Source organism: Protopterus annectens, chromosome 8.part0 (assembly GCF_019279795.1).
Source record: "Protopterus annectens isolate FY-2018-M chromosome 8.part0, PAN1.0, whole genome shotgun sequence".
NCBI classification, from domain to species: domain Eukaryota; kingdom Metazoa; phylum Chordata; order Ceratodontiformes; family Protopteridae; genus Protopterus; species Protopterus annectens.
The window spans coordinates 1,545,977,667-1,546,002,608 of NC_056741.1; positions in this window are offsets into that span (position 1 = coordinate 1,545,977,667).

Sequence of the window (24,942 nt, forward strand, 5' to 3'; positions counted from 1 at the left end):
GATCTAGCACTGAGCTGTGAAAGACTGCATTGCCTGTGGTAAAATTAGATCAGCAGGGTGAAGCATGAAAATAACTTTACTTTACTGCACATATGAGGTTATAGAGGTAGCTAAAAAACTATCTATGAGAGGTACTACTGAACAGACATGATACATAGATGTGCAAATAAGTAGCTCTACATGATCATATTGGAAGTCTTGGCAAATCAAGGTGCAGAACAGAAGTGTTAAGGCCTTCATATACTAAATCTGTGACTGACAGAATTGCAGTGTTGATAGAGTAACCATTATCAAACCCATGCTGAGCATTATGAATTAGGTTATTATTTTGAATGCACTGGATGCACTTCTAATGCAATACTCATTAAGGGATCATACTCAAGGTGTAACTATGGTTCTGTTGCTGATGGTTTTGGGTGTTGTTCTACTTTTGAGGAACAGTATATGTAAAGCTTCTTTCAAAATTTGCAATGTTTTGCATTGTCTTGTTTTAAGATTGAATTCTATAGGGATAATAAGTTAGGACGATGCAAACCTTTTGAATGTTAGTGGGATAAAATAAAGCCCTGGAGGTCCTGAAACTTTGACTTTAGACAGAAATTTTCTGATAAGTAGTGGGCTAATGCTGAACAAGCTAATGTTTGTACTGAAGGAATCAGTTTCTAGTCTTATGATTAGTTTCTTATGAGTATTTTCATGTTTGATTAGGAAATACTTGTATGTCTGCTGTATTGTGACTCCTTTGAGCCCCAATTCACAGGTTTGTGGGCTCTTATTTATGCATCTTCACCCAAATGCCTTGCCCCTCAGGCTGGCTAACTATATCTCCCAAAACTAGCAATGGTTGGATTACAGCTGGAGGTGAGTGAGCCTGGAAACTGCTGTTGCTGCTCACAGAGGCAGACTTGAAGTTTGGTGGTTACCTATTCCATGCATGTGTACCCCATACTGCCCAATAGTTGGCATCCACCACATACAGACATACACCTACCTACCCCTGTGACATAATCATGCTTTTCCTCTATCATGGACAACACCTTTGGTTGCTCTATGGTTTACAGGAATTTAACATGTGGGCATACTAAGTATTCCCAGGGCCAAAGAAAAATAAAATGTTGTCATACCTCCTCTCCCCATACCAGCTCCAAGAGGTGCCATGACTGCTAGCCAATGTCATAGTTAGTGCTTTATCCCCTGTCATCAATGGAAATGGTTGGGGTGGACTTAGTTAATTTAAAGACTGATCTGAAAGAGTTTCAAAAACATTAGTACTGAAGGACAAGCCAGGGGGTTTTGAGGAAGAGCTCAACCAGAGCTGAGTCAAAGATCTGTCCTGGCTCTTACAGCCTTTAACAGCCAAGACAAAGTTCATATATTAAAGAGTACCAGACCAGCACCAAGACCAAACCATGCTCAAAAATGCACACACACACACACACACACACACACACACACACACACACACACACACACACACATGCACACACACACACGCGTGCACACACGCGCACATGCACACATGCACACACAGATGCACACACAAACACGCACATGCACACACAGATGCACATACAAACACGCACATGTGCACACACACACACACACACACACACACACACACACACACACACACACACACACACACACACACACACACACACACACACACACACACACACACACACACGCACACAGAGAAAAAAAATCCCTATCTCTGACCTGACAAGCCATTTAATGATAAATGCATCCACATAAAGCCTGCTTACTTCCCAAAGTAAAGTAAGTACTTTATACTTACAAGAAGTTCTTTTGGTGAATTTCTAAGACTTATTTTTTATGCCATGGATTTCTGTTAAAACAGTTCTTTAGAATGACCATAGCTCTCAATCTCCTTACACAAGAATCAGGACAAAAACAATGAAAGAATATGGCCCCCTATCAGGGACATATTTTAAATATTGCTCTTATGTACTTAGAAAGTTAATATTTTATTGCTGTTATATATAAATCAGAAAAAAATAAAATGCTGGCAATGCAGTGAAGCCCATGATAAAAATTGGGTCCATATGATCATAGAATGCAACACAGAGTCATCTTTCTGAACTGATTTTAAAAACTTGCCAAGCATTGTGGTCATATAATTGTACTATTACGGATTCCTTGATTTTGTTTAATGTCACAATCCCAGACGTTATTCCAGTATAGCAAATACCTCTTCTTTGGTCTGTCCTAGTTATTGCTAGCATAGTTATAACTAAAAACTGGAAATGCAAAACTACTCTCTTTTTCTAGTGAACGTATCTGTTTAGCCAATCTGTTTGTAAAAATGAATTATCGACCATAAAAATGAGAACTAGAAATGTAACTCATCAAAACATAGCCTGGCAGAAATTTAATGTTCTATTAGAAAAGTGCTAATGGTTTTGTCTATATAATTCTTTTATGGACTTATTTGTATAGTTTTGTTTTATTTTGTTTGAAATTGTTGAATTATTGTTGGAATATGTAAAACTAAATAAAAACTTAAAAAAAGAATGTAAGTAGAATGTCAGATTTTTCATTGGTATGCATTTTTTGAAGGCTATGAAATATGAAACTCATATGTTTGTAACTGCAGTCCTCAACAATTTGTCAAAAAACAATACATTTTACAACAAACTGCCCAAAAATGTGGCCCAAAACCAGATGTATTTGAGAACTATTACATTGAATGTGTAACACACCTTTTCTGTATACAACAACAGAAAATCAAATCTCTCAACCTTATACAGCAAGAATAAGGGACAAATGTAACTAATAATGAGTATCTTCCTGGATTTTTTTTTTTGAAAAGTTCATGTAGCCAGTGGTTATCTCAGTCTCACTTTCTAAGTCATCCAGAAGCTCCAAACATATTTCTATATGAGAAATTAGTACCTGAACCATAATAAGTCTCCACAGCTTTCACACACATAATGGATGTTTGGTCATTGGATCTTAAGCAGCTAGGAAAACCCAGTCAGCTAGTATTATGTAAATGAAACTGAAAGATGGCACAGATTTTCATGGGAATTTACGGGTTCAGGAATAGGCATGCCTATAACTTCTGGTATTTTTTTTTAGGAGCTGAATCAACATGTAAGAAGAAAACCTGCCATTGAAGATTGTGAGTGTCTTCTCCTATTAATGTTGTTGCTAAGTCCCAAGTTCAATTGCTCAGGAAAACATATCACTTACCTATCAATCATTCATTAATTCATTCATTGATTATCTGCTTTATCCTAATCAATATCATACTTCAAACACTGGTTAGGATAACATGCGTAATCAAAAAAATGAAGGAAAGGAATATTTTCTCTTTCTTGAACGTAGCTGGTACTATACTTTATTACAGTTTAAGCCAACTGTAACAAGAATATGACACAACCAGACAATATAGAGCAGACACAGCTTGTAAGTCTGTTCAGAATCATATACTTCATTAAAAAAAATGCTAAGCTGGTCATTTCTGGATTGTTGATTTGTAAAACCATGACCCTAACATGAGAGCATGCTTAGGGCCAGGCGTGGCTTGTGCCAACTCTGGCTAATTCACCACAACAGTTGAGGCAATCGTAAAGTTGAGATTATCATGGGAAGGAGTTGATTTGCTGAGATAAAGCACATCACTGATGCATTACCAAAAGGATTAGAGCTCAAGTGCATATCTTGCAAGGTTGCAAAATGTTGCATTTTTTGATTTCAGGTGTCATTTTGGAGGAATTTCTAATGGTTTTATATTGCTGATAAAAAGTAGGAGAGTTTAGATCTCTATATAGTGCTTAGATTTATTCCTAGAAATCCTAAGGAATTTTAATAACTCCATTAGCCATAGTTCCTGATTTACCCTTGTTCATTTTACGACAGCTAGACTATCCAGGGTGTGATTCTAATGAAATAGATAAATGCATTAATAATTGTGGGTGGAAGGTTTGCAATATGTCACTGCACAGTATGGTCAGTATGTAACCAAACTGAACTGTGGCTTTATACATTTAGTGCTCAGTGACTTACCAACATAAATTTGTTTCAATATTTTCTCTTTATTCCATTGTAATCTCCCAGACTGAGTCTGAAAATGGCCTGCTTGAATCAATGTCCAAACTTGGTTAAGAAATTAAAATAAAATAGCATGAAGTATCCCAGTTTTCCTTAAACAGACAATTTCACTTTTCATTTCAGCATGAGAAGAGCCAGCTCTGGAAGAGGATTTGTTTTCTATGATCACGATATGCGTGGATGTTTGAGGGTACAGCATCTGTCATGTCACCAGATTTACATTAAAGTTGATTTGGCTATCATGCTAGCATGTTTTTTAGAGTAGGTATTGAAGAGCTTTCAGTTAGATGATGTAATGTTACTGTCAGTGAGACTGCATTGCTGCATTTTGTTTGAAGGAATGGCTTAAGGAAAGTACAGTTGTCTAAGTTGAACAGTAGATGTTCGAATGATCAGTGCTTTAGCAGACTTGGCATTATGGATTATCTCAAGATGATCTGACTAAAAGACAAGCTTGGGTGCAAAGCCCTTCAGAGCTTTCCTGCCAACACACAGAAAGAGGCTGAGCCATGAAAGGACTAGGGTAGGTATAACAAAAAATAAATGTCTACACTCTGGCATAAAAAAAACACACCAAAAAACAACAAGGAGGTGGATGGAAGGGGGAAGCAGCTACTGCAGCAGTGACCATTCGAACATTTACAGTTATGGGAATTTCAATTTACACAATTGTACAATGCTTTTCATATTGATCACTGCTGCGGTAGCCTTAGCTATATGGGTGGATTACCATACTAACTATATATGGGAGGAGAAAGTAGAATGGTCCAGGATTCCTGGGATAATGGCCTTAGCAAAATTTGATCTAGACCTAAAGAAGGAATTAAGTTTATAGTGCTTTGTAAAAGTATCCTAGGTATGGTATCATTTTTAGGTTCAGGAAATAAAATGCGGAGGTGGATAGTTTGGCTTAAAGTAAACTTGGATGCCACTTTAGGCATAAAAGAAGGATTAGTTCTGAAAGAAATCCTGACCTTACAGAAAATGAAATAGTGTTGACTCACCATAAGAGCTTGCAACTCATATACCCTTCTTGCAGAGATCAGAGCAATCAGTAAAATTGTTTTCCATGTTAAGAACTTCAAGTCAACCAGATTAGCTGGTTCAAATGGAGCAAGTGCTAGCTTCAATAAAACAAAATTAAGATTCCAATGAGGGGCCACCAATCAACTTGAAGGCCTCTTATGCAAAACCCCTTTCAAGAACATTTTCGCATGAGTCTGCTCTGAAAGAGGAGGATCCATGGACAGACAAGTTAAACTGGCCAATAAATTAAGCTTGATATAGGAATAAGAAAGGTCACAAGATAATAACTCACACAAATATTGTAAAGCCAAAGAACAGCTTCCCCTGAATGGGCGCTGGTTATGTTGTTGGCACCAACTAGAAAAACATTTCCATTTACTAACATATGATCTTCTAGTAATAGCCAATTTGGCCAAAACAGTGGATTCTGCACTCCAAAATATGTTTAAATAGAGCACTATTACTATTCTTTGTTTTAATAATCCAAAATGAATAATGCAGAAGTTAATTTTTTATGCAATTTGATAGAGGTTGTTTTAAGCAACAATTTATTTTTATTTAACCGCACCTATTATAGGCAATTAATGGGGGCGGCAATGGGTTCCCCAGCAGCACCTTCTTATGCCAGTATAGTTTTGGCTGATTGGGAATCCATTGTTTTGGCCGAATTGGTTATTAAGTATAAAGTCTTTTTTATGTTAGATTTATGGATGATTTGTTTTTTATTTAAGAAGGGACGAATTCCACCATTAAAGAAATTGTTGCTGATATGAATTTAATGTCAGGGTGTTTGAAATTTACCATTGAAACAAGTGGGTATGTTGTAAGTTTTTTGGACGTAACATTAAGATGGGTTTTGGAAATGAAATTGTTTCATAGTAGAATTCATAGGAAAAAAACCTTTACAAATGGTTATTTGCATAACAAAAGTAATCACCCCCCCTTCATGAAAAAGAATATTCTTAAGGGAAAATATATTCGTGCAAGTCGGATGACCACTGATGACATAGAGGTGTTAGAAGAATTTAAAATTATTACTGACATGTTTTTAGACAGGGGCTATGATGGAGAATTTTTGGTAAAAGGATGTCTTTATATACACCTGTTTTAAGATTTCCATTGATACTAAATAATAAGATAGTCAATAATAAACCCAAAGTTACTTTGGATTTGGACATGAAGGTTGATAGTCAAGTCATTAAGGGCATAGTGCAAAGAAATTGGAAAATTTTCGAAGGTAATAGTGATATAATTAAGGTTGTAGGAATGAAACTCAATTTTGTTTATAGTAATCAAGTAAATATCAAAAAATTATTATAAAATGATAAGTCTACAAGATTTTTTAACAAAATTAACACTTATAAGAAGGGCATGTATAAATGTGGAACTTGTAAGTATTGTAGATACATTATGGAGGGTCCATATATAGCCTTAAGTCATATAGATCAGATTTTTAAAGTGCCAGGGTATGCAAATTGTAAAACAGAAGGGGTTGTTTATATCAGAATATGCAGTGGCTATGAGGCTTATTATGTGGAAATGACCACGCATGCTTTAAAAGATTGTATAAGAGAACATCTTTACGATATTAAAACAAAGAATAGTAATAGCGCTCTCTTTAAACATATTTTGGAGTTCAGTAAATATAAAAAAATGTGTTCTCTGTATTGGAAAAAGGCAATAGAGATTTGAGAGGGGGTGATTTCAAAAATTTTTTAGAACAGAAAGAAAGTTATTGGCAAATAACCTTAGATGCTGATAATAAACCAGGTTTAAATGAATTGATCAATATAAAATGTTTTTTTTAAATATAGGGCCCTGAAAGTAATGAAACATTGAATTTTACATATGTATTTTTATATGTACGCTTCTTATACTTAATATAAGTTTATTTATTAATATCTGATTTTTTCTCATGTGTTTTTATTAAGGTGTATACAATCATTAATTGTTTGATTGATTTTTGGCACCAAAATTAGGGTATTTAAAGGGCAATTGTTTTGTGCTTTTTGTAAGTTTTGTTTCTGAAGAAGTCATTTTATGACGAAAGCGGTAATAAATTTGTACACTAATCCAGTTTTGTACGAGTTTCCGTGTCCATTGGAGCATCCCTGCTGTTTTTCATCACTCTGTAACCCTGTTGAATGATTTTCAGAGCCCATTTGCCTTTCATGTTTTCAAATATATGTAAAAGTCAGTTAATGCAGGCTGCTGGGCTTAATAAAAATGATGACATAAAGGATCAATTTGATATAAAAATAGAGCAATTTATACATAGAGGGTATCATAGTGAAGATGTTGAGAGACAATATCCGTATATATCAAGTGGATGGACTGGAATGAGCCTTCCCATTTTTGCAAGTAGAACAGAAATAGAAGAAAGGCAAGATGAAAATAATATGAATGTTAGATATATTCAGACATGCAATGCTCATTCTAGCAAAATACAAGATATTATTAAAAAAATTGATACATATTACAAGGTATGAGGTACTCGATATTAAGATTCTTTAACAGCACCATGTTTTGGATATAGAAAATCATTAAGTTTGAAAAATAAATTGTATTATAATGACAGAAAACTATCTGTAAAAGTACAATGAATAATCATAAGAAACAAATGTTTCCTTATTTTTAAGTGCCCTTTTTGTATATTTAAAAAGAAGTGAGCAATGGAAAGTTTTGACTATCCTATTAACAAAAAAGACATTTTGTTAATGGTACAGTAATTTGTAACACTAGGAATGTGATTTATTGTGTTTTATATGAAGACTGTAAAGCCTTCTATGTAGGCAAAACTAATTGTAAGAGAAAGAACATCATTTGTAATCATCTGTCAGATATAAGAAAACACATTTTTCAACTAATGCTTTATTTAAACATATTAATTCTGAGGAGAAGGACATTACCTTTCTTTTACTACTGTTAAGACACTTTGTCTGTCGGAGATAGGAGGAGGTCTGGTAACTAAAACTGAAAATTTAGAATATAAATGGATTAATGAATTCTATGCAGATGCAACACTGGTTTAATTGAGGCAGCAAGCATGAGACCAGTGACAAACTTACTACAACAAAACATATAAATGATGCTGCACCTTTAAGTACTAGATTTGATGCTATGAGTCTTGTGATTTTTAGCCTCTAAAATTATACTGATTGTGATTGATTTTGTTTGACCTGAGGAAGCAATACTGAGAGAGTGTAGTTTCACATTTTCTATTAAAATCATTTAAATTAAATACAAATTCCATGCTTATCTGAGCCATTTTTTTCTGAATTTTTGTCTGAAACAATCTGTTGCCAAAGAGAATAATGGAGATTCAGAATTTCTGTAAGACAAAAGGGGGCACGGTGGGAGGGGGTAAAAAGGTCTCTTGTTCAGTCATTTGGACTTGTTGCACTGTTCTTGGTTTTGGGAGGTTTGAGAATTCTTTTTGAACCTTGCCACTTCTTAAACAGATGCTTACCTGAATTCTGCTGAGACTGTTTTGTTTCTGGGTTTTTTTTTGTCAAAAGTGGATAAGGAAAAAGAAAATTCCTTTGAAAATTTGGAAAAGGAAGGCTGAAAATCTTAAAGATTCCCTGGATCAGCTTGTCCCTTTCATCACACTTTTTGATTTCCTCTGTAAGAGAAGTGTCAAACACTAAAACTTTATCAAATGGAAAATTTATATATTTTTTTAAATCATATGGAAGGTACCGAGAATGCAGCCAGGCAAACCTCGTTAAAGCAGTACCAGAGGCGATAACCCTGGAAGAAGTATCAGCAAAGCCATACACACACTGCAAGCAGTGAGTAGTGACCTGAACAATAGAAGAAACTGTTATCTAATAAATCTCTGCCTAGATATTGGCAACTGTTCATGTTCCTCAGCATTGTCTCCTCACCATTTCCTGTGCAGCACATTTCGATTGAATATTGTGCCTCTCTTCCTCAAATAAATTGCAGGTACTGAAAACTCACTGTGAAAGCACAAGCGAGATGAAAAGCAATAAAATCAGCAAGGAAATGGGGCTTACTGTTAATACAATTTAATGTACAGCACAATCCAATTGAACATTTTGTTGCCCTTTCTCAAATAAATTGTGAGTGTTGAAAATTGACCAAGAAAGTACAAGAGAGACCAAATGTAACAAAATCAGCATGGACCTGGGGCTTAATGTAAATTATATGTTGGTGTTGAAGCAACTAAACTTCCATTAAAAGTGCTAGTAGCTAAAGTTACTAAAGCTTTGACAAGCTGGAGTTAATACACACCATAAGGGATGACAATTGTTGAATTTCCCCCTTTTTTGGTTTAGAGTCCCTCACCACAAAGCTATATCTAGACTGCGAAAAATAGTCTGTGGTAATCATTGTATTTCACACCTCAAAAGGCCCTCAATCAATTGACAATAAATAAATACAAAGAAAAAAAAAGGAATATATAAAACACATGCATAACTTAATCAGTCACTCAGCTGCTACTTCCTCTTCAATCACCTACTTTAAAGTGAATGTCTTTGGTATTTCATCTGGTCATGACAATCTTCTTTTAAGTGACAGTGCACCTAACTTTTATCCTACTGTTTACTGATAGTTTTTTTGGTGCACGGTGTGCCTGACCAGGGCTTGCCTGCTTCGTTCGCCCTTGCTCTGCTCGGGCTTTGTCTGTTTACTTCACTACCACCATTCCCCATTCATCCCCACTTCACCTACACTTATTCTAACCACACCCCTAATTTCAAATATCCAATCACAACCTCCAATTACTCATCTACTAAATGACCAATTTGCTTACCTCTTTTAACTCCTTCTCCTGTCCCTCAGCCTGTCTCTTAAAGCAGTACTTTGCTCATATACCACTTATTCACCAAATCTCCAGCAACTTTAGCTATATATAACACATTACGGATATAACAATGCTACTCCTATATATCTCCATCCTTAGCTTACTAACAGTAGTCCTCTGTCTCACCTCTTACCATAATCACATACTTGCACTCTTTAACTCTCCTATCTATCCCTTTCCCACCACACCTCACACCTATTTTACAGACATCTCCATAGCACCACACCTCTTTAGTAGCTCCAAGACAGGACTGTTCAAATATAGATACATTCAGATACTGCCCTCCCCACATCTAACCCATAAATATGCTAGAGTAACACCTAAACTCACACACCTATGTTTCTACATAAAACCTCAACTTAAGCTAAGTGGTGATATTCATCCAAACCCAAGGCCCACACCCATACACCAAGTACCTCAAATTCCAATTCATACTTATCCCCAAACCATTACTAATCTACAAAATAACAGCTGCAACATCTTATTCATCAGTATGAATCTGAGAAGCCTAGTAAATAAAATACATGAATGATGTGCTTCTGTCTCACTCTGCACCCCAGACATAGGTGGCTAATACCCATTATAAGTGACACTGAAATTCTACCCCCAGGCTACAACATCTACAGACTAGATGGAACAATGAAATGAGGAGGAGGTATAGCTATACTATACAAAGACATTCTTACACTTGAACACAAGCAATGAATCCCCCAAGCCACCAATAACACTGAAATACTAACCTGCTATCTTGAAACCAACCCAAACAAACACATTATCATAATCTCAGTCTATGTCCCTCCCGGTAACAACCCAACCATATTTGAGAACCTTCTTAGCTGGTCATCCTCCACATTGCATCAAGAAACCATAGTAATGGGTGATTTCAATGCAGACTGGTGTATCTTTTCTTCAGACAGCCCAACCAACTTCATAAGCCTTTACAGATTCCCCAACAGATAAATACACCAACTAGGATGAATAAACACAGCGGCAAACATAGGTTCATAGGTTCATAGGTTTATACTAGGCTATCTGCCCTAAGGCATTTATAAGCCTAGCCCAAAGTTTTGTGGCTTACGCCACCCCTTATGTTAAAAAATACCGTGCCCATTAGTTTGTTGTGCCTCTGTCCAGCAGTGACACAGAGATGATTCCCGGGGTAAACCTACGATCTCCCATCCACCGGTCAAGATTTCTCTTGAACAGAGCCAGCGAGGTGCTCTGCCTCACATGGACCGGGATTTTATTCCACAGCATAGGGAGTCTCTGAGTGACAAATCTATCCCTCCAGCATGTCCTATTTATATCCGTGCTAAGGTTTAAGTCACTTGCTCTAGCGGATCTGGTAGATTTGGATTTTTTGAGGTGGAGCATGTCCATTAATTCCGGGTTGGACATGGCCTTGTATGTCAGGCACAGGTCACCTCTGAGCAGGCGGTATGCGACTGAATAGAGCTGGAGTTTCTTCAGTCTGGCAGCATATGACAGATTTTGGAGTCCCTTTATCCTTTTGGTGAGGAACTTTTGGGGTCTCTCCAATTGCTGCAGGTGTCAGGTGAGATACATCCCGAATGGGGCATTGTACTCGATCATTGGCCTGATAAGTGAAGAGTACAGGGGAACAATGACCTCACTTGATCTGGATGTGAATCCCTTCATGATCAGGTGGGCAATGTAGAAGGTCTTTCTAACCACTTTAGCAATGTGAGTGTCAAAGAAAGGCCACTGTCAACCTGGGTCCCCAGGTCCCTGATAACCTCTTCTGTGCTTAATGGATTGCCACCTATATGGTAGCTTGGGGTTACCTTGTTTTTCCCGAAGGGTATGACTATATATTTTTTGGCATTTAACTTCAGGCCATGGCTCTGGCACCAGTTATCAGTTTCCATGAGACCCCTCTGAAGGATATCTGTGTCCGATGTACTTTTCACTATGGCGCCCAGTTTGCAGTCATCTGCAAACTTTGTCAGCCATAGTCCTCCTATGTTTGCCTGTACTTCTGAGAAGTAGTTGCCAAACAACAGGGGGCCACGGACTGAGCCCTGTGGGACACCACTTGTGACCTGCTTGGAGTCTGACATGGCGCCAGCAACTCTAACCCTGTGGGTTCTGTCCCTTAGCCAGTTTGCAACCCATCTTGTGACATATGGGTTTACATTTAAGCTGGTAAGTTTCTCTATAATACCCGAGTGGGGTATTGTGTCGAAAGCTTTTGCAAGGTCAAGGCAGGCTGTATGGACTGCCTTTCTCTCATCAATGGCCTTGGTGACTGTTTCGAAGAAGTCGACCAAGTTCAAAAGGCATGATCTGCCCTTGACAAAGCCAAACTGGGTCGGGTCCAATGTCTGCAAGTCCCCTATGTCTTTGTTTATGAGTTCCATTATGATCCTCTCCATAGCTTTGCAGACCAGGCTTGTTAAGCTTATGGGGCAGTAATTACCAGGGTCCGTAGAGGCACCGCCTTTGTGGAGTGGGACCATAGTTGCCGTACGCCACTCCTTGGGCACATATCCTGTGGTAAGGCTAAGATTAAACAGCTGCCTTATATGCGGGTTTAGTTCCTCATTGAGTTCGTGTAGCACACAGCCGGGGACACCATCCGGTCCCATTGATGCTGTGTTTTTAGCTTTAGAGAGCAGCTTTCACCTGTGCATTTGAGATGTCTGGGAGGCTACACTCCGCTGGGATAGTTATCTCTCGTTTTGGGGAGAGGGGTGAAGTTTGCACTGAACCTGTCTGCCAGTATGTTGGCAATGTCTGTGGGTTCAGTGATTTTTTTATCATTTTGGACTAATTCTGCGCATATCTGGGAGTTTCCACCCAGGTTTCTAACATAGCTGAAGAAGGCCTTATGATTGTCTTTTGAATCTATTGCAATTTTTCTCTCAAAGTTGGCCTTGGATGATTTTATGAGTGCTCGTATTTTTTTACTAATAATGATCAAGGGTGTCTTCTCTTTTATGGATTTTGCTCTATCATGTAACAGCTTTCTCCTCTTATTGTAAAGTTTGTTTATGGCTGGGACATAACATTCAATTCTAGATTGGAACTTAACCAATAAGCTCTCACTAATCTATCACTCAGGGTGCCTCCCAGGTAACCTAAGTGACCACCTACCCATCTACCTATTAAGGCATCATCCTAGCCCTCTTAAAAATGTTATATATAAACTAGTCTGGAACAAGAAACATTTTTGGTACCTACTTTTAAATCACTCCTTTAACACTGTGATTGGTCCCAGTTATCAAAATTCCATCTTGACTCTGGTGTTGCATACTTTAACAACAAAGTTCTTGAAATTCTAAACATTCTAGCACCCCTCAGAAAGGTCCGAGTAAAATCAACCTACTCTCTATGGCTGACCATGGAAACTGCGCAACTACTCAAACAAAGAGACAAGGCATGGTTCCAATATCAAGGCAACATAAAATGAATCTCCTTAGACTTCTACCTGCAATTAAGTAATAAATCCAAAAAGCATATCAAAAATTACAAAAAATAAATACTATACCAGAATAGAGCAATGCAGTAAAACAATCCCAAAAATTCTGGGGCACTATTAAACAGATCTTAAAACCAAGACACTCCTCAACTCCAAACCCCACAACAACAAATACCAAGGATAGCCTAGCTACCCAGTTCAACTCATTCTTTATCAACTCCATGCAATCTCTAGTGAATAATGACAAAGACACTCACCTATCTATCCCAACTATAACAGAAGCTACAACCTACCCTTTCTCTCTAAAATTTGCCCAAACTAGTTACATAAAAAAACTACTTAATAAACTAAAGCCCACATCCCTCGCCATAGATTAACTACCCTATGAATATCTCAAGTTAGCAGCTGATGCCATCTCCTATCCAATCTCTCTGTTGATCAACTGTTCAGTCACAGAACAATATATACCCAAACAGAATTCTCCAACTATAGACTAATAGCCATCTTGTCACCCCTATTGAAAATTCTGGAAAAGTGTATACACTTACAACTTATGGACTATCTTATCAGTAATAATATACTGGCCAACTCCCAAAATGGATTTTGACTCAAAACACAGCACCAATACTGCCCTCATAAGCTTCACTAACTCAATATACCATCTCAATAATGAAGGACAACATGTTAACTCTGTCTTCCTAGACATGTCTAAGGCATTCACCATTGTATCTCACCAAAAACTCCTCAATGAGCTCTCACCTCTAAACCTATCCCAAAACTCCCTCTCCTGGTTTCACAATTACCTGTCAGACTGACAGCAAGCTGTGAAGTGGCAAAATGATCTCTCCTCCCACTTACCCATCACAGTTGGTGCCCCTCAAGGATCAATATTAAGCCCACATCTCTTTACAATTTTTATGAACAAACTCCACTCTACTGCTCACCTTTCAATCATAATATGCAGATGACACTGCTCTAATCTAATCCCAAAAAAACAAAACTACTGCTTTTTACTCCATCTCATAAATCACCCACTCCATTCTTCTCTATTACCTCTAACAATGCTACAAATATAACCCCTGATACTACCACCTGCCTACTAGGTGTTACAATTGATAACCGTCTTAACTATGATGACCATATTAACTCCACCATAAAGACTGTTAACAAAAAACTTGGAATCCTCTATAGAATTAAACCCTTCCTTATCCCCACAGCCAGGAAAACTATTGCCCAAACCCACCTCATTTCTACCCTTTTCTATGCCTCAGCTATTTATACAAACCTATCTAAAAATAATATCTCAAAACTTTCTACCTGTTATAATAGCATAGCTAGATTTATCACAAGCTCTCCATTTCAAACTCACCATTGCCTTAACCTTAAACAACTAGGATGGCTTGAATTGCAGAACCATATACTCTGTCAACAGTTACTTATCACTCATAAGATCCTACACCACCCCAATAACACCCTATCCTCACTAATCTGATTACACCATATAAAAACCTAGCTACACTACGTTCTGCTAATAAACTCCTGGTCTCATCAGTTAAATCTAACAAAGCTGGTGACTCACTTTTCTCAAACACTATAGGTAAAAACTGGAATCAGCTCCCTCCTGAACTTTCTACTCTAGCCTCTACTTCTCTATTCAAAAAGCATATTAAAGAACATCTTAAAACTCAGTGGCTTTGTCCTTGTGCTAACCCAGACTGAAACGTTTCCCCTCCTGCTCATACCCCTTCCCCTCTCCCCTAACCTACACCTCCAAATCTACTGATTTCTCTTTTTTCTCATAGTAATAGGATAAATGTAATGACCTGACTCTGTCGGCCCATACCCAGCTTGTGCTTAGTGTACTTGTTATTTTTTACTTAGTTTAATCTTTTAACATAATGTCTTTAGTCAATTGTACCTCTGTACTGTTATTATATATGTCTTTGTTATATATTGTTAACTTTGTTAGTGTTCATGCTTGGAGATTTTCTCCCCGGGCCTCTACTGAAAATGGACATTTATCCAGTTAGACTAGCCCGGTCAACAAATGTAAAATAAATAAATAAATAAAATAAATCTGTGCTGCTACCACCCTTCCAAAATTGTAGGAAATAACCCAAAAATCATTTTCAGCCATAGAATCCTACCTTTCCAGCTATCAATTAATTTTAAACCCAAGACCAAATGAATGCTCTTCTCCAGTAAAAAATCTCCTGATCATACACCACCCTTTCTCATCTAACCAGCCAACAAAACTAAACTTGAACCCATATCTCATACTAAACTGCTTGGGGTCACCATTGATAGTAGCTTGCAATATGACAAACACATCACACTAACGATTAAAAAGACCAACATCAAACTAGGCTCACTCTATTAACCTAAGCCATTCCTAACAAAGTCCATCATAGGATCATAGGTTCATAGGTAGGTACTAGGCTGTTGGCCGTAGGGCCTATATAAGCCTAGCCAAACGGTACCCTGGCTTTTGCCACCCCAAAAAATTATTTTTCTGTGCCCCTGTCAAGCAGAGCCACAGAAGTGATCCCCGGGGTGAATTTCCTATCTCCCATCCAATCATCAAGATTTTTCTTGAAGAGTGCTAATGAGGAGGTTAGTTAGATATAGATAGGTAGTTTGTTCCAGAGTATGGGAAGTCTCTGAGACAGGAATCTATCCCTCCAGCATGTTCTGTTTATTGTGGTGACAAGGTTCAGGTCCCTAGAGCATGTAGCTCAGAGAGATTGGGATTTCTTTACGTGGAGCATGTCCAACAGCTCTGGGTTTGACATAGCTTTGTATGTTAGGCAGAGATTGCCTCTGAGTAGGCGATATGTGACAGAGTAAAGCTGGAGTTTTTTGAGACGGTCTGCGTAGGGCATCTGTTTGAGGCCGGTAATCCTCTTTGTGAGGTATTTCTGTGGCCTTTCCAGTTGTTGTAGATGTCTTGTGAGGTACATACCAAAAGGGACATTGTACTTTATAATGGGTCTAGTGAGTGATGAGTAGAGGGGAACAATGACCTCTTTTTTCCTGGATGAAAAACCTTTTGTGATGAGGTGTGCCACGTAGAAGGATTTCCTGACTACTGTGGCGATGTGATTATTAAAGGAGATACTATTGTCCACCTGTGTCCCAAGGTCTTTTATCACACTTTCAGTGTTAATTAGACTATCGCCTATGTGGTAGTTCATGGGTACAGAGTTTTTACCAAAAGGGATGACAATGCACTTTTTGTCATTGAGCTTGAGGCCATGGCTTTGACACCAGGCATCTGTCTCAGTGAGGCCCTTTTGTAAGATATCCACATTGTTAGGAGATTTGATTATGGCTCCTAGTTTGCAGTCATCTATGAACTTTGTTAGCCAAAGGCCTTCTGTGCTAGCCTGTACTTCAGAGAAGTAGATACCAAACAGGAGAGGACCTAGGACTGAACCCTGTGGTACTCCACTTGTCACTGTTCTGAAGTTGGATTTAGAGTCTGCTACTTTCACAGTGTGGTTTCGTGCAGTGAGCCAGTTGGCAACCCATCTTGTGACATAGGGATTTATACCGAGTTTAGTGAATTTGTCTATAATTCCAGAGTGGAGGATGGTGTTGAAAGCATTGGGGAGATCTAGATAGGCTGTGTGTACCACCTTACCCTCATCTACAGCTTTGGTGACCGCTTCAAAGAAGTCTATAAGGTTTAGGAGACAAGATCTGCCTTTTACAAACCCGAACTGGGTAGGGTCCAGAGTTTGGAGATTACCAATGTCATTGTTTATAAGTTCCATGATGATACCCTCCATAGCCTTGCAGACCAGGCTCATCAGGCTAATGGGGCGGTAGTTCCTGGAGTCTGTGGTGGCTCCCCCTTTGTGGAGAGGGATACTGTTGCTTTGTGCCATTCAGTGGGCACAAAGCCTGAGGTGAGGCTATGACTGAATATGGTACTTAGGTGGGGTGCCAGTTCATTCTGTAGTTCATGTAGAACTCAGCCTGGGATGTTGTCAGGTCTCATGGATGCTGTGCTCTTGGCTTTGCAGAGTGTGTTTTTTACCTGTGCAGCCGTGAGTACAGGTACTTTACATTCTTCCGATATAGAGATGGGCCCTTTAGGGGAGGAAAGAGGGGTAAAGTTAGCACTTAACCTATCTGCCAGGATGTTGGCAATATCAGTTGGTTCTGTATATTTAGTGCCATTGTGCTGTAACTCAGAACAGATCTGAGTGTTGCCATTGAGATTCTTGGCATAGCTATAGAATGCTTTGTGGCTGTCTTTAGAATCAGTGGCGATTTTGTTTTCGTAACTAGCTTTGGAGGATTTTATGAGGGATCTCAGCTTCTTACTGAGGCTGACCACGGAGTTCCTCCAATCATGGGATTTACTCTTTTTTGCAACAGTTTCTTTCTTCTGTTGTAGAGTTTGCAAGCAATTTCTGGGACCCAACTTTTCTGTACCTTAGTGTATGCTTCCCCTATCTTCACAAACCTAAAAAAACTGACCTAGCCAGACTTGAGGCTTGCTATCATAAAATTGCCAAAGTTGCCACAAACCTACCACATAGTTCCCACCACTGTACTGCCCTTTGAGAACTAAAATGGCTAGAATTACCTAACCTCTTATACATCAGTCACATTATAACTGCCCATACCATCTTAAAACAACCTAATAAATGTCCAGCACATCCAAATATTGTTTTGCCCTACTCAAATAATAGAATTTTAAGACCTACTGACAAATGCCTACTAAAAGTCATTAAATCAAATAACAGCTTTGGCAGTTCTCTTTACTCCATTACTATCTCCAAAGCCTGAAACTCAATCCCCCAACACATCCTTAACACCACTAACCTACCCAAGTTTAAGCAACTCCTCAGAGCACACTTAATTGACAAATGGCTTTGCTCATGTATTACCCCTGGCTGACAAAAACAGTTACTCCTTTAATTTTCTTGTCCTTTATCTGTCTCATGTACCTGTTAACCAGATCTTCTGTCTCTATTCTCTCCCTTCTCACCCTTCTGCCCCTTCCATCACTTAACTGTTACCACCTGCCCTCCTCTTTCAACTCTACCCTCCAACAAGTCTCTACACCTAAAACTATTTGCTAATTCACTGTTCTCTCTGAACTCTCCATACACTGAATGGTATAATTGCTTTGTCAAACAATCTAAGCTAGTTTCATTAATGTTTCACCTTTCACCATAGGTCATCATGTTCCAGGACATACTTATAATTACTTAAAATATGAACTTTGTAACCTCTATATGATTTACCTTTGTAAATTGATAATCAATATCGTATTGTTAATTTAATTTATTTGGAGGTTTTCTCCCCAGGCCTCCACTGAAAATGGGCTATTAGCCCAGTCAAACCTCCCCAGTAAATAAATGGCAAATAAATAAATGGAATGCATTTTTTCAACACAATAAAAAACTGTAGATAAAACATTATTTCTTAATACTTCAGAGCAAACTTTAACATATGAGCCTGAAAGTTTAAAATCTGAAAATCATTTTTAGAAGTACAGTTTTGTCCCATACCTATCAATAATGTTCTCATTCTTATTAGAAAGAGTAGGATTGGAATTAACAAAGTGCTTAGCAGCAGTGGAATCAACTGAGGCTATAGCTTCTGGACCAGGTTTGGGAATATGTATAAATATTTAAAAGATTGAGGCACTTTATACATACTATCTGCCTTCTTAAGGTCAGTTAGCTGACTGCCAGGACAATTTCAGTCAGTAAGACACACATCCTCTAAAACAGACAAGACAAGAGGAATGTGTGTAGATATTGCAAAATCTAGTAACAACGCATAGTATTTTCTGAGGGACTGGGAAACCTTGGTATTCCCCCACTGTAAACACTGGGACGTGCTATCAATAGTCTCCGAGAAAAAGAAGTTACCCCCAAAAAAAAAAAAAAAAGATTCAAAATCTGAACCCTCCTCTGACTCTGAATTAGAAATCTGAGGACAAAACCTTGAATCTATTCCTGCATCTTCCTGTTCAGATTCAGAATCTTGAACTCCAGGAAAAGTGGCATCCCTCTTTCTTTTACCAGAAACTATTTTACTAGAAAGATTAATACCCTGAATGAATCCCTGAGCCAGTATCAGTAAGCTACTCCTATTCAAAGAAATTTGAGAAGGAATAGATACGTTTGGTTTTCTGTTTCTTTTTGACAGGAAAAAAGTGGGGCTAAACATATTAATAATGGCAGCCACTGCTTCCCCAGGGATGGGCACTGCATTCTGACACAACAGGGAAACCCACCCTGTTCCTTCTCCCTGGACCAACAAAAATGTCTCTCGCTTGCCCACTGAGGGGACTCCAACAGCTACAGAGGATTTGGCTAACCCCCAGTCCATAGTGGCTGTAGGTAATACATCAGAGGGATCTGGGAGGAAAGGATGAGTGATCTGAGGTACAACGGGGTTTGATTCTCACAGGGGTAATTGGCTAGGCTTAAAATGGCCCATAAGGGCAGTTAGCCTAGTACAAATCTAGGAACCTATGAATGAATGGCCACAGCAGTGTCACCCACATGCAGCCGAGGTAATTTGCTAGCCTGCAGAAGTGGCAAAGGCTGTGTGTTTAACTTTTCCTTCCTGTGGCTGGAAGAAGGACTAGCCATGGAACCGATAATCTGTTCAACAGTCAAGCCGAAAATGGTGTCTCTTTCCCAGTAAAACTACCAGTCTACAAAACTTACATTTATGAAAGATGAAACACAGTAAAAAGCATTTTCAACACTATGGCAGCCCCTCAGTAGAAAATGAAACACAATTACGCCACAGAAAAATTACTTAGTTTACATTACTTAAAAAATGACAGAAAAAAATGAATGCTCTGTTTAAAAGTATTTTACACTCTCGAGACAGTCTGTTAAAATACAACACTCCTAGCTTTGAAATAATTTTCCTGAAGATGAAAGTAGCAAAACTTCAGTAAATATAAGAAAATGGAAGATTTTCTCCAAAGGGAACTTATCTGCCCAACAAAGGACAGCACAAGCCAATCGTCAATCCTCAAAAGCCTCAGAGGGTTGTTCCCTATGGCAGCAGTAAAGCTCTGAAGGGCTTTGTGCCCAGACTTGTCTTCTTGTCAGCTCAGTTTGGGTTTGTGGATGGTGTACTGAACATTTGGAAGCTAGCCGGCTGTTATATCCTTGCCAGGATATAACCCATATAGCAAAGATGACTGCAGCAGTGATTAATGTGAAAAATATCCTATCACTTTCAGGTTTCTAAGCTTACAGATGAATCACAGATTCATCCAATTTTTGTAATGAACTTGAAGGAAAAAGGTAATATTTTATGACTTAAAATTTACAATGGTTGCATTCACTCGTTTTTTCTGTTTCCAGTAACTTTAAAATAAGTTTAACATATTTTATGAAATCCTTCTTCAGACAGAACAACAAAAACAGGGAAGCATCATTGGAAATATTTGTTTATGTTTAATTGTTTTCTGAAACCAAAACATCTTCAGAAGCTGTCTGAGTGAGTTGTTATTCAGCATATAAATCTTGGCTTTGAGAAGGTGAAGTGGCATAAATGCAGTTGTCAATTAACCGCATGACACCATGAAATATAAATAAATGAATGAATGTATGTAAGTGCCATAAAATCAGTTTCCTACCAAGGCCCCAGAGCCCAATGTTTATGATGCTCACCTTATGGTCCATAAAGCCCCCTAATTATTTAAAGTGTTAAATATCCTATCCAATTATCATATGATACAGTCCTCATACTACTTATTAGCAAATGACTCATTAAGTGCAAACAGCCAATTCAAATGTCACATTTGCATACTGTGATACTTAATTGTACTAGTTAAAAAAAAAGTGAAAAGCCATTCACCCTGTAGGATTTTATCATCACACATCAAATTTGCTGTATTTTCATATAATGAGTGGGTATATTGATGTGTCTATGTGCCTTTGTTTAGTAATAATCTGTGACTGTAATTTAGTAACTTTTTCTTTCAGAGACATTTTATTTATGAATTCAAAGACAATAAACAGAAACGCAAAACCTATATCTGCAGAAAGTTAGCCATCCCTGAAACAGAAATGTGGTTTTATCATTTTACTGTTGCACTATTTTAGTAAGGTAAGGATCTGAGGTTTGTTTGTGTCTTTCGGCTTTTCCCGGTTAGGGGTCACCACAGCAAAACTCCGGTCCGCTAATGATTGGCAGTAGATTTTTACATGCCAAGTTGCCAGCCCTGATGCACAACCTTTAACGAAGGTACGCTCATTCACGCATGTCTCTACACAGAAGACGCTCTAGCTGAGAATCGAACAGGACGTCTTACTGTGAGGCGACAATGCTACCGCAGCAACACCACCACAGACAAGGTAAGGATCTGAGGTGCTTTTATTTAAAGAAGTTTCCTGGATTTTCCTCCCAGTAAGCTACACTGTTTTTTTTATTCTAGCTATGTTATGTTACATTATGTTATGTTATCTTATCTTATGTTAAGGCTAGAGGAAATGATCACACAGACAAGAGTAGTTACTTACATTCAGATAAACAGATGGGAAACTAGGTTCACTATCCACTAGAGAAATAAGTGCATCGTTTGCTTGTGATAGCTACTTATGTTTTGAAAATGAACAGTATACCAATTTTAGTAGTTATTTTCATCTTTGGTTTGAATTTTAAATAAAGCAACAAAGTAATGTAGTAGACCTCATAATATGGGCAATTATTTCAGACATAGAAGATCACGACTTAGTCTCTGCTAATAACTAGCTTATTATGTTTTCAAAACAATAATGCTAAGAAATTCACCTCAAGAGTCAAGCTGGAGAGGTGAATCTTGGCATCCTTGTTAAGAACAGATAATAAAAGGTTCTGACTGGAGACACAATTATAATTCTTTATAGTACATTGAGTTTTATCTGCTCCCTGAATTACCAGCTAGAAAAACAAACAAACACACACACACGCACGCACACACACACACACACACACACACACACACACACACACACACACACACACACACACACACACAAATACGTTACAGAAATTTTGATATTACTTTATCACCTCTGAAAGCCGCTAAAGCACTTTTAGATAGATACTTCTTTGGGAAAGCATTTGAATGAGTCCAAAAATAATGCAGGAACAAAGGATCAAATTTAGGGAGTGTTTTTAAATGTTGCTGTAATTCACTTAAAAAGTTAATAGAACGCCAGGTTTTGTATCAACATGCATTTTCTGAACAACAAGAAATATGCTACTCTAATGCTAGCATTACTGAGTGACTGTACTCCTCAGTGATTTAACAGAAAAGGCAAAAAGTAGGAGGCAAGTAAGGAAGTTTGTGCAAAATCAAATAGTTGTCAGACATTAAGTGTCCCCTATGTAGCACTAACAACTTTAAAAGCTTTTAAATATTTTTTTTCTGCCAGACTTTGTATTTTAAACATTTTAAAAGTTGTTTTACCTTCTGCTGTTGATCTTTGCTAGATAGAACTATCTAATTTTAATCCCACGATCAGGTCCCAATCTTAATGGTGATTTCATGTCCTTAACAGGTTTTTGTCAAGCAACTCTAAGCATTGTTAAGGCTGGGTATTAAGCCAATGAAGTGATTAACAAGTTTATCATTTTCCCAGTTTTGGAGTTTAACACAGTGTTCCGTGCTCAAACTAAAACAAAAAAAAAGCATTATTTGAAATATATGTCACTATGGTGTGTGGGGTGCACCATATCTTCTTTTAGACAGGGTACAAAGCCAATTATATCACAGTCAGATTATACTTCTGGGATCCTATTAGATAACTGAAGATGCATTCTATCGAATGCATCTTGGTCGCACTTAAAACAACGAAAAGGCAAAATAGCGAAGCGGCTTTTAAGCAAATTCTATTCTTTCCCAGGGAAATAATTTGCTTGTCCGCTTCCGTTACTTTGCTGTTTTCGGCACTGTAGTGTGATCTAGGAGTTGGTATATTTTAGTAGGTAGGGGTGGGGGGGGGTGAAGCCCCCCACTTTATGCATTCTTTCAATTTTTTTTTATTTATTTATTTTTTTGGAACAGCAATTTTTTCCCTTGGAAAAAAATCGCTGTTCTGACCTTTTGAGATTGTAAGCCTTTGCTTACATGGGGTCGATTATTCATTGTTTGCTTTTTTTAAGCATTCGATGATATAATATAGACCCATACAGCCAAATTCTGTAAATTATCAACAGCTGTTTTGCAGTTATTCATTTGACAGAGCTTATTGCAGTTATAAATACACTATATAGTCTTGACCAAGATATGGGGCAGCCATTAATTTTAATTTTTCCCACCCCTGACAACTGGGTGATCTAGGACCTTAGGTTCATAGAGTCATAGGAATATAATTGGCTAGGAACCACTAGGGGCTTTATAAACCTAGACATGCATCTTAAATGTATCCTGCAAGTTTCTATGTCTTAGATTTCATTTTTAGGGGTTTATGCAAACTAGTGTATGATTTACAGGCAGCCCATTTCCATTAGAGACATTTTATTTATTTTAACAATAAAACAATCAATCAAACCAAACTCAAAAGCAAAAAGCAAAACAAATTAAACAAAATATATAAACATGAAAGCAGATAAAGGTCACCTGAAGCTTGCTGGCTGAGCGAAGGGAAGTAAGATTTTATATGGGGTGATGAGGTTATATTAAGTATGGGTGTATTGAGGTAGTGTGTAGAATTTTAAGTAATGACTGACTGATGTAGTTGAGAACATAGGTTCTAGACCTGCAGTGAACTTTTGATTTCCCATCCACTGGTCAAGGTTATGTTTGAATAGAACAAGGGAAGAATTCTGATACCAATAGGGAAGCCTGTCCCAAAGCAGGAGAATTTTCTGAGACAAATACATACCCTTCTAAGTCCTATTTCTGTTGCAAGCAAGGTTCATATCTCTAGACTGAGTGGTTTTGATGCTATTGGTTTTGCAGATGTACAAAAGGTCCATCACAGCAGAATCCAAGGATAACTTCTATGCCATGCATAGATTGCCTGTCAAGAGCCTTTAGGAAAATAAGTGTAGTGACAGGGCTTTCAAAGGATTTGCAAAGGACATGTTGTTTATGCCTTGTACTCTTTTTGTGAGAAACCTATGTGGATGTTCCAGTTGCTGTCTGGACATGGTCAGGTATATATCGAAGGAGGCATTGTATTCATGATGAGTTGGGTGAGGACATAATAAAGGGGAAAGATGAACTACCTGGATCTAGACTCCATGCCGTTACTTATATGTCAAGCAGCATAGAATTATTTCCTTATTATAATGGACAGATGTTGGTCAAAAGCCAGGTTACAATTTACAAATGTCCCCAAATACCTGACTACTCAGTTCACTCCTGGAGGGAATGTTGTCAGTGAAGCAGTCTCCTAGGGTGACTGACTTCCAAAAGGGTACTATTATGTATGTCCCTGGCATAGCTGAGGCTTTGGCACCATTCATTTGTCTGTGTTACACCTTCCTGTAGGATGTTAGTGTCTTGGATCGGATTGTATGACTGCTGCTATTTTGTGGTCATCTGCAAACTTGGTCAGACAGAGGTCCTTGACAACGG